The sequence below is a fragment of the Ictidomys tridecemlineatus genome, chromosome 10 (assembly GCF_052094955.1).
Source record: "Ictidomys tridecemlineatus isolate mIctTri1 chromosome 10, mIctTri1.hap1, whole genome shotgun sequence".
Lineage (NCBI taxonomy): Eukaryota > Metazoa > Chordata > Mammalia > Rodentia > Sciuridae > Ictidomys > Ictidomys tridecemlineatus.
This window is the reverse complement of record NC_135486.1, coordinates 55208271-55218630: the sequence shown is the minus strand read 5'-3', so window position 1 is coordinate 55218630 and position 10360 is coordinate 55208271. Positions and strand designations below refer to the sequence as shown.

Below are 10360 nucleotides of genomic sequence, written 5' to 3'. Positions count from 1 at the left end.
GGCATTAAAATCTCTAACAATGACTTCAAAAAATTTTACTTATCTTTTTTAATTCTGTTGATTTTTGCTTTCTATGTGTAAAACTCTCTTACTTAGAGCCTACAGACTTGCATCAATTAATTAACTCTTTTATCAATATAAAGGTCCCTCTCTATCCCTGGTAATACATTATGGTTTTTTTTTTTAACTAACTTAACTGATATAAATATAGCTATTTCAGTCTTCTCATACTAACTGTTGGCATGGTATATCTTTGTATGTGCTTCTGCTTTTCTATTTGTCTATTTATAGTTAAAGGAAGTTCTCTCTAAGTAGCATATAGTTGAATCTATTTTCTCTCTGAGATTTTGGAAAATAGACACTTGGTCTTTGTCTCTATTTCTTTGCACACAATTCCTACAATTCTTGGGATTTCCAAAGTGATGTGTCTTTTTTATGCTAGTGGAATTGACCGATGGCTAGAGGATCCTGTAGAACCTGAGGATGGAGGCTAGTTGCCAGGGGACTCAACCACGTGATTAGAACCCTCACTCCACAGCCACATCTACCACTCCAGTCTCTCAGGAGGAGAGAAGGGCTAAAGGATGAGCTGAACTCCCATGGTCAATGATGTAATCAATCATGCCCAATACAATTTCTATAAAAATTCATAAGTATTGGATTTGGAGACCTCTCTTTTAGCTAAACTTATAGAAGTTCCTGGAGGGTGGAGTACATGGATAGGCCATGGAGCTCTGTGCCCATTCTACTTATCTGGCCTTATGCATATCTTCCATCTGGATATTATATTTATTCTTTGTTATATCCTTTATATTAAAACAGTAAATGTATGTAAGTGGTTTAGCTAAGTTGGTGAGCTGTCCTAGAAAATTAATCAGACAGGAGTTGGGAGTGTAGGAATTTTAATTTATAGTTGACTGATCAGATGTTGCTCAATCCAAACTCAGAAACGGTAAAACTTAAAAGGACTTAAATTGAGTCCTTAGGAATTGCAATTCAAGACACACAGGTTCGGGCTGGGGATGTGGCTCACCTGGCATGCGTGCGGCCTGGATTCCATCCTCAGCACCACATACAAATAAAGATGTTGTGTCTGCCAAAAACTAAAAATAAGTATTTTAAAAAATAAAAAAGACACACAGGTTCACATAACTCTTAATCAGTATTCTTAAGAAAGCAGGAAAAATGGAAAGTTATATGGACAATTGAATGTTGAAGACAGGGGGTACTTAAATAGAAGATAAAGAAGAGAATGTATAAACACAATGGAAATGTCCATAAAACAAAAGACTGATGACTTCATGATATTCATCTTGAGCCTCTGGAAATGTCAATCTTGTGGATTCCAGTTGCCTGTAATCAAAGGGCAGAGGTGACCCAAGTTGACATTCCTAGGCAGCAACTGGAATCATGCATAAATCCTGCCCCTTTAATAGCCTCCAGACTGTTTTGAAAAGCTCTTTCAAGATTGTTTTCAGTGTAATTTTCCTGTCATTTTCACAGTGACAACTTTCTACTCATGAATGGTGTCTGATGTGGGGGGCAATCTGATGGGACTGAGTCCTCAACCTTCAGGATCTCATGATACTACAAGTAAGTAGCCTCAGATTTGAATGACAGGATACCCAGCTAATGTCCACTGAAGGATTTACCAGAGAATTGGTTGCCAGTGGGAATAAATACACACACACACACACACACACACACACACACACATTTTGATGACCAGAGGTGACTACTAAATTGCCAGTCTCGATTTTTTTGTGGTTTGAGGCCATTATTCTAATGGATATAATGCTGTTGATGAAAGCTTTGTTTTGGGATTTTTTCCTTAATCTTTATTTCACATTGAATATGTTTGTTGCATTTAAATTCTGGATATAATACCAGATAGAAATTTTAATATTTTATGTTAAAATAGGGATTACTTAAAAACAAGTACTGCAATAACTAAGGCAGTTGATCTGAAAGCTGAGAAGGCTACACAGTGATTAATGGATGGGCAGAATATACAGAATGGATATGCTGGACAAAGGCGTGATTCACATCCCAAGCGTAACTGAGGAGGATGGAGTAAGTGTTCTTCACACTACTCAGAATGGCATACAATTTGAAACGTGTGAATTGTTTATTTCTGAACATTTCATTTAATGTTTTTAAACCCTGATTTACCATGAGTAACTAAAACTGTGGAAAGTAAAAAAAAAAAAAAGGGGGGGGGATTACTAAATCTCATGAAATTCTGATTATATTTTAATTGTCTGAATGCAATTTTAGATGTATTATGCCTTTTGTGTGTGTGTGTGGTTAGCATTTGTGTGTGTGTGTGTGTGTGTTCTTTTACAGTTAGTATGTACTGTTTTATGTAAAATACAGATCTCTTACAATTATATAGGACCTTACAATTCCTAGGACTTTTTAGGTGAATTCTCAATGTACAGATTGGTGGCAGAGAAGCTGCCAAGAACCTACACCCAGACCACAAGAAAAAACATTTGTTACCATTTAATGAAATTGTGTGGCTTCAAGCCACCAGGCCTAGGCACCTCTCTCCTCCCCACTCCTAACACCCTTAATTGTCTCAGCTTTTCTGCAAAAGAATTTGACCTTCACAATGACAGCCTGCTTTGGGAACTTTCCCTCCCTCAGAACTATGTAGTAGCCCAACTGTACCACATCAGTGATAGGAGCGCCCCAGCCTTTATCCATGTCTTCCTTGTTACTGGAAGCCAAGCCTGGATCCCATCTAGCTGGATTGGCCACCCACCCATGTAAGAAATAAGCAAACCATGTGAAAAGGAAAAATGAATTTTATGCAGTTTGATCAAACTGGGAAGAAGCAGCTAGATTGTTTCTCTGTGGGTCCTACAGAAGTCGTCATAATTTAAAGAAACAAAAGCCAGGTGGTAGATGTATGTAGATTTAGCTAGGATGCACTAGCCAGAGTACAGCTCAGGTCAGGGATGTTTTTTTGGGTTTTTTTCTTCTCAGCATGAAGCAACTCAGGAGCTCTCTGTTTCATATTCATTGACCAATGTCTGTAATTTCTCAAGATTGACAGTTAAGCAAACTCCGGTTCCTCCTTAAATGGTAATGCCTCATTAGGTGGTATTTGTCAAAACTGATTCTGTGGTGATGCACACCATCAGCATTACCCCAGCCTCTGGTAGGCTTCCCAGGTTTGCTGACAGAGTCCTGGCCCTGGCTCACCTGGTTACAAAGTTTCCAGGCCTTCCTCAGTCTGCATAGCATGTTGCAACTGAGATTGCAACTGAGAGCTGTATATAGATTTTAAATCCCACAAGACAATATGTTTCTTGCTGTTATCAGGCATATAATTTATAAGCAAATTTAGAGGAAAAGGCAAAAAGAAAAATAGGATTTTCATTTATTTGCTTTTTGCATTTTCCAAGTATTTACCTTTCCAAGGTTCCTCTTTCATTCCTAAGGATCCACATTTTTCTCTGGTATTATTTCCCATTAAGTTAAAGAATTTCTTGTAGAAAATGTCTATTGGTGATGAAATCTCTGTTATTATTATTTTAAACCTCTATTTCACTTTGGTTTTTGAAGAATATTTTTGCTGGATACATTCTGGGTCCAAATTTTTTATTTCAGCATTTTAATGGCATAGGTCCACTTTATTTTAGCCCTCAGAGTTTTTTTTATGAGAAATCTGATATTAATCAAATCATTTCTCTGCATCAAATATCATTTTTCTTTTGTGTCTTTGAAAATTTGCTCTTATCTTTGGCTTTCAACAGTTTAGGCTGTGGCTTGGTTTGGGCTTCTTTGTGTCTATTAGTTTTGTGGGGGTGGGGGGAAGTTATATTTGTTTTGAATCTTGTAGTTGCAAATTTGTATCTTTCACAAAATTTGGGGAATCTCAGCTGTTATTTCTTTAAAAATTTTTCCCTATTTTTTTCCTTTCTTTCTGATATTCCCATTACATCTATTTTGGATCATTTAATGGATCCCCAAGGATCTGTCTGTTTGCTTATTTATTTTTAAATCTTCCTGTTTTATATTTTGGATTATTTCTATTTTCTATCTTCATGTTCATTTACTCTTTCCTTTGTCTTGTCCATTTTGATAATAAATTTATTCAGTGAATTTTTAAATCAGAAATTTTATATTTCAGTTTAGATTTTCCATCTTGTTCTTCATTGTTTCTATATTTTTGCTGAGATTTCTGTTTTTTCTACTAAAAATTTTTGTTCATTAAAACATGTTGCTTGTTTCATTTATGTGATAGTTATAATGGAATTTCAAAATCCTTGTCTATTTCATTTGACTTTTTTTTTTTTTTTGTATTAGGGATTTAACCCAGGGACACTTAGCCACTAAGCTACATCCCCAGCCTACCCTCCTCCCCGCAACCACCACCTTTTTGTTGTTGTTATTTTGAGACAGGGTCTAGCTAAGGCTGGCTTTATACTTGAGATACTCCTGACTCAGCCTCCTGAACTGCCCAAATTTTTTTTATATCAGGGCATGACTTGATTGATTGTATCTTGGGCATTATGAATGTTAAGTTGTAGAGATTCTGGATTTTACTTCTTATTTTCCTCTGATGAGTATTATTTCCTTTGTCTTATTTATTCTATTCTTGGCTGCCTTCAATTGCAAACTTAGTCTTTGGGTAGCAGCTCTGGTCTCCCTTTATATCTTTGGCTCTAACTGAGCTATTTTGAGATTGTTCCATTCATTCCTGCTTCAGCAGTCAGTCAGAGATATAAATAGACTGATTTAGCAGAACCTCTCTATGGCTTTTCCAGAGAGCCTTTCCAGGATTCTCCACTCCTATCCCACTCTATTTAGCAGATAATATTTTCTGGTAGCTGTTCTTTCAATTCTTTTGATTTCCTAAACTCTGCTCCTAGCCTGCTCTCAGTTAACTTGTCTACCCTATTCACCAGAGTCTGACTGCTTCTGTTACTCTCTCTCTTCAGTACTTTCTGGTAGTTGGAGAATTTTTGTTTAGTTTTGTTGTTTTTATGCCCAGGTTTTGCCATTGTTTTCTGCATGGAGAATCACTTAATGGAGTGTTAGTTATTGCATTTAAATGCAGAGTTGACTATTCTTACTTATGGTCATTTTTCGGATCCCAGGGATATTAACTTTCCATTACTGTATTGCCTGAGAAAATCAACTTATAGAGAGAAAAGGGTCATTTTGACTGAGAGTTTTAGAGGTTTCAATCCAGGGCTGGTTTGCCCAGTGCTTTTGGGCCTGTGGCAAAGCAGCACTTTATGGTGGGGAGCACATGATGGAACAAGTTGTTCACCTCATGATAGCTGGGAAGTTATCCAACCCCCAATGACCTGAATATTTCCCATCTCTTAAATGTTCTACCACATCAAAATATAAGTTGGGGTTAAGCCTTTAACACATGGTGGATTTTCCAGATCCTAACTACCAGGCATTCTCTGGGACACACTTCCTGACTTTCAGGCCTCAAGTAACTCAACTTTCTATTTGCCATGCTAGTTCCCTGTGCTTTCCTATAGTGAATAAGAAAGTTTACATTTTCAAAACACATACTGACTAATGGGGAAAGAAAGACTAGAAAATCAGGTATCTACCATGACAATTATGACATGTGATCCAACCTTTACCGGTCACTGAAAGCTTTCGAGAGGACAGAAATACTATGGGTAAACCAGGCAGAGAGAACTTACTCATGTGCCTATCTCCCTTTTTATTTTTTTTATTGATTTAAAAAAATAAATGACAGTGGAATGCATTACAATTCTTACTACACATATACAGCACAATTTTTCATATCTCTGATTATATACAAAGTATGTTGACACCAATTTGTGTCTTCATACATGTACTTTGGATGATGATGTCTATCACATTCCACCATCCTTGCTAACCCTTGCCCCCTGCCTTTCCCTCCCACCCCTCTGCCCTATCTAGAATTCATCTATTCCTCCCATGCTCCCCCTCCCTATCCCACTATGAGTCAGCCTCCTTATATCAGAAAAAACATTCAGCACTTGTTTTGGGGGGGATTGGCTAACTTCACTTTGCATTATCTTCTCCAGTGCCATCCATTTACCTGCAAATGCCATGATTTTATTCTCTTTTATTGCTGCCTACCTACCTTTTTAGATTCTAAATTCCTTGAAGCCAAGGTCCATGTTTTATTCATAATTCTATTCCCAATACTTAATAATTATTTGCATAAGTGAATGAAGAAAACTTAACAACTGAAAAGTGAAAGAAAGGGCACCTTAAGTTGATGAAATAAAGGCACTTAAACTGTACACTGTGTTCAGAGAACTGCAAATAGTCTGGTGTGTGTGTAATATGGTGACTATGGGAAGATGGAGTAGATGATACAGTAGCCAGCTGATTGAAGACCATACATGTTTGGTCCTACAGACAGCAAAAGATGCACAAAAAGAGGTTAAAAGGAAAGTTTCAAGTCAGTTAACAGGATCAGCTGTCTCCAAGTATCTATCGCTTAGGGGAGAGACCATGAGCAAGTAATTTCCACAGTGCATTTTCCTAATTTTGACAACTGCAGCTAAAATGTATTTTTAAGATAAGGCATTTTTAGCTTCACAAATAAAGAGTCAGTTATCTCTCTGTGTCTATTTAAATGCTTGAAGTCCCAGGACAGTCCCATTTCTCTGCTTGACTGATGAGGACCACACCTGTTCTCTACAGTTACCTCTCCCAGGGTACCAAGACAACTTCCACCACAAACCAGTCCTGGAAGTCCTGGTAATCAGCTGGGAGTGCTGCATGCAGAGGTAGAGAGATGGTTATGAACCGGCTGAGGGTCCTCATCTGTGGAAAGGGCAGGATTATCCTGGGTATTCTGTCATTGCCAAAGAGACAGTGTAGGAGTCCTAGAAGAAAATAGCAGGAATGGACAGGGTTGCCCACATGTACACAAGTCTCAGCCAGGTGGGCTTTCCTTGATATTGAAGCCTCATGTCTTCAGATGTTGGGGGCCTACTTAACATACCACCTGGAAGGAATTCTACTTATAGAGTTTTACTTCTAAATCAAAATTTTTAATTTTATCACTCAGTAATTGACCTGGGAACTGATTTTACAGCAAGTAAAACATTAGAAAAACAGAATGTGATTAAAGAAGAGGAGGAGGGAGCAATTTGTTTCTCTTTGATGCATTTGAATAGTTTTTAAATTTTTTAAGTTACAGGGTTGAACACTGATGGCTGATTGTATAAATTTAACTGTACGCTCTGATCAGCTTACTCATTGTACTAGAGGTCAAAAAAGTTCCCTTCACAAATATGTTTTTTCTTGAAAAATAGAAAGTCCTGGTGACACTGGCCTCATTTTTCCACAAAAGCATTTTTTAGGGTTTGGATCTGGAATGTGTCCCCATAATCCACCAGCTCCCCACCCCCTATCAAAGCTCATGTGGTAGAGTTAAGAGGTGAAATGGTTGGACTGTGAGGTCTAGAACCTCGCTGGTGGATTAATCATTTTGATGGATTAATCATTTTGATGGATTAATACTTTACTACTGGGTGGTAACTTTAGGCAGGTGGGATGTGGATGGAGGAAGTGGGTATCAGGAGGCGTGCCCTGGGGAACCCTATCTGTCCCTGGTCCCTTCCTCTCCTTTTCTTTCCCTCTCTCTGCTTCTCACCTGCCATGAGTAGCAGATTTCCTCTGCCACCTCTGTCCACCATGATGTTTCTGCCTTGGAACCAGCCAACCATGGACTGAATCCTCTGAAACCCTAAGTTAAAAGAAATCTTTAGTCCCCTAAGTTGTTGATGTCAGTATTTTGGTTGTATCAATTAAAAGCTGACTAACAAAGTACCAATAGTTTAGAGTGGAGCAGCTGACCCCTTTTGTGGGGTTAAATGAACTCCAATCCCTGAAGCATATCCTTGTTCTAGTCACTGACAACTTCCACTCAGTTATGCACATCTGCCTGGTTCCTCAAGTGAGTTTTCTGACCCCATTTCAAAGATTCCTTAAATCAGGATAGAGGGGTAGAGAAGAAAAAGTAGAAGGGTGGGTAGACATGATCAATTCACAGTATATGCATGTATGAAAAATATCACAGTGAACCCCATTAATTTGTACAAGTAATACATCAATTATTATAATAAAAAATGATTCCTTAATTTTTTTCCAACTATCTTCTCTTTCCTCTCTGTCTCTTTCTAGCTCTTTTGCTCACAGTAGGTAAAAATGGTTTTCCTGTCCCAAGAAACTTATCAATTTATTTTATAAAACATCTCAGACAGAGCCTTGACAGCTATCACTGACTTTCATATACAATATGAAAAAGTAGAAGACCAAAGGTCTTTTGGCTCTGTAAAAACTTTCCGTCTATGATCTGACATGTGTACATGTCATGTGTACATGACATGTGTACATGGCATCTCAATCATGAGGTGAATGATTTTGCCATCCATTCCCTGCTACAATGGGTTGCCTTACCACAGACCCAAAAGCCATGGGGCCAATCAACTGTGACTAAAACATCTGAAACTCTGAGCCAAAATAAGCCTCTCTTTACAAGATGATTGGCTCAGGTATTTTGTTACAGTGATGGAAAAACTGACTAACACAATTTTCTCATTTAACCACATGGTGTCCTCATTATATCCACCTCTACTTTCTGTGATTCTATGGGCAAGGGGGCTTTTCTTAATACAACTCAATGGAAGAATAATGGACAGATACCCTGACTGTCCAATGTTAAGTACAAGTAACTGCAGCCTGTAGAAACATTTGCTGTTTCTGTGCTTTATCTTGGTATAAGGAGTGTACAAGATGTAGGGTCTGCCTTCCCTGAATTTATGGTTTTCTTTCTGCAAATGATGAATAAGAGACAATTATTTTAAGATACTGGGGAGCACTTGTATAATCACCCTATTTTCCTGTTTCTGTCTTCCATCCTCTGTACCATCACCCCCTTGTGCTGTTTGGTCTTCTGTTTCCTCTTTGGGGAAACTACTAGCAACTCTCTGAGAGAGTGCCCTGCATCACATTTCCTGACGGGCACTCGGCTGCCAGTCATTAGACAGGTGGAGCCCCCACAATTAAGTTGGTCATAAATGAAGACACTAAATGTTTGCTCCCCCAAAGATCACTCAAAGCTGAGATCACATTAAAGCCAGGTGCCTGACATCTGTTTCTTCCTTCCTTCCCACTGATGTTGGTCAATGGAGGAGTGAACAAGAGGACAAGGGAAGGCATACACATTAGTGCCTGCTATTGTTCCTGCTGAGATTCATGAGTAAATTTAATCTCAATACAACAGTGTTGGGAGATGTGGCCACGTTGGAAGGCAGCTGAATCATGACACTCCACCCTTATGAATGGGCCATATAAAATGACTAAACAGAGGGAGTTTGTCCCTTTTTTGCCCTTCCATCTTTTGCCATGTGAGGACACAGTAATCTTCCATCACCTTGATACCATCACCTTGATCTTGGAATTCCTAACCTCCAGAACTATGTGAGATAAATTTCTGGTTTTGTTTTTTATAATATAAATTACCCTGTCTCAAGTATTCTATTATACTAGCATAAAACAGACTAAGACAGGGTCCAAAGCAGGGCCCAAATCTGTCTTTATAACACAGGTCACCAAATAACTCTCAGTTGGATCAAACTCTTATGTGAAGATATTTACAGGCATAAATTTTAGTTTCATGTAACTTTATCTCTGCATTAATGTATCATATTGAAGATTAATATCTTTTCAAAAGAAAGATCAAAGTTTCAAACGAACTAGACCAAGTAGGGACTTGCAAGCACAGAGCTGCACCTCTCATTTACTGCTCTCATCAAAACCATTGCAATATCTCTGCAGGCTGCCAAGACAGTGAGTCCAAGGACTTGCCAAGAGCTTGCCAAGACAAAGTCAACCCTGGAGCCACATTGCCAGTGTCCTGGATCCTGGAGCCACCCTGCCCTACAGCTCAGCATCCCTCCTCGCCCCATAGATGAGTCATTTAGTCTCATGAACAGTTTTTAATATTCATGCTGTCCAGGAGGCCTCTGACAGTCTCCAACTCCACTTTCAGGGTCTCCCCATGAAGTCTTTGGTCCTGGTTGTCCAGCACTAGTGTGGTCCCTGGTGATGATTACGAGGCATCATCTTGTTCTTAAGTGTCCCTCTCTTAACATGTGCTTTAGTTCTTTTCAAAAACTCCTGGACTTTCTTTTTTTATGGTAATCGCCCCCCACCTCCACCCCCACCCCGCCGCCCCAGTGCCTCCCACGCCTCCTAGATCTGAGGCTCTGCCCAATTACTTTCCAGGGAAGAGAAGGGTATGCTCTAATATTTGCCAAGTGCCTTTAATGCACCAGTTGTTATTCCAGGCCATGGGCTGTGTGTCATCCCT

The 10360-nt window shown here is 38.9% G+C and overlaps 1 protein-coding gene across 1 annotated transcript in view; it reads left to right on the top strand.

Moving 5' to 3' along the window:
* The first annotated feature begins 1485 nt into the window (after positions 1-1485).
* Positions 1486-10360, top strand: part of Spmip3 (sperm microtubule inner protein 3) — a 60696-nt gene continuing 51821 nt past the window's right edge. The window contains exon 1 of the mRNA XM_078022965.1: positions 1486-1593. The gene's annotated coding sequence lies outside the window, so the exon portion shown is untranslated. The remainder of the gene's footprint in view (positions 1594-10360) is intronic.